Raw genomic sequence first — 1,449 nt, 5'->3', positions numbered from 1 at the left:
TAGGAAAGGATTGGCACAGCAGAAGCAAAATCTTTATATGTAGATGAAACGATCATCTACAGAGAAAATACTAAGAAATCTCTAGGAGCCCCTAGAACTTGTATTTGAATTTAGCAGGATTAAAAAACACAAGGTATATATAAAAATTCAGGTCTGTGTATACTTACTATAAATGAAGAATTGGATATTGACATTTAAAAGTTATGTAGGAGTACAAAGGACCTAGAAGAGTTAAAAACAAAAACAAAAACAGTGTTGTAAGACGTTTAGTACCTAATTTTAAGACTTCTTCTAAAGCTACAGTAATCAAGGTAGTGTTGGTGTAAGGAAAGACATATAGATCATTGGAATAAAGCAGAGAATCTAGAAATAGAACCACACATATACGGTCCACTGAGTTTTGAAAGATTATTTAACATTAGCATTTTATAGAATATAAACTCAATTCAAGAGCCGAGGAAGAGAAAGTGTTTGCAGAAAAGGGCAATAGAACACATGGTATCCGTACATAAAAAATTCACCTCAACCCTTTATTTCCATACATGAAAATAACTTGAAGGGATCTATGAACCTAAATAAGAAGCCTAAAAGTATAAAACTTTAAGAAGAAATTATAAGGGAAAATATTTATGAATTCAGGGTAGGCAAGAACTACCTAGGATACAAAGAACATGATGCATAAAAGACAAAAATGATAAATGAGATTCCATCAAAATTTAGAACTTTAAATGACATCATTAAAATGAAAAGTAGTCCTTAAACAGACCATATTTACAATGCATATAACCTATGACCAGAATATATAAAGAATTCTTAGAGCTCATTAATGGACAACCCAATTAAAATGTAGACATAAGAAGATGATAAACAGCCAGTATAGCACAAGGAATGGTGTGCAACTCTAGAATCAGAAAAATACTAATCAGTACAATAATAAGACTGAATTATACACTCATTAAGGAGATGAAGTTAAAAGTTTTAAAAGCCTTTTCATGACTTTTTCTTTTTGTTGGATTCTCCCCCTTTGCATTTAATTTGTCATGCCCAATGGATTCATAGTGCTGGGTTTCCTGGGGTAGTGATCCTCATTGTCTTTTCCTAGGGTATTGTCTAAAATTTTTTGGAGTGCTGGTTTGGTATTCATGAAGTTCCTGAGGTGCTCTTTGTCATGAAAGTATCTTACTTCTCCATCAATTTTGAAAGACAGTTTTGCAGGGCACATCAATCTGGGTTGGAGGCTGTTTTCCTTTAGGGCTTGAAATACATCACTCCAAGCTCTTCCTGCCTTGATGGTTTGTGTTGAGAAGTCTGCTGTGATTCTGATGGGCTTTCCTTTGTATGTGATTTGTTTCTTTTCTCTCACTGCTTGAAGAATTTTATTCTTCTGTTGGATTTCTGGAATCCTAATTATTATATGCCTATGTGTAGATTTTTTTTTTGATTAAGGCT

This window comes from Heterocephalus glaber, unplaced genomic scaffold, assembly GCF_053883595.1.
Source record: "Heterocephalus glaber isolate CG9 unplaced genomic scaffold, H.glaber_assembly_v1.0 deba00001729, whole genome shotgun sequence".
Lineage (NCBI taxonomy): Eukaryota > Metazoa > Chordata > Mammalia > Rodentia > Bathyergidae > Heterocephalus > Heterocephalus glaber.
The sequence above is the reverse complement of the archived record's forward strand: the minus strand, read 5'-3'. Positions refer to the sequence as shown.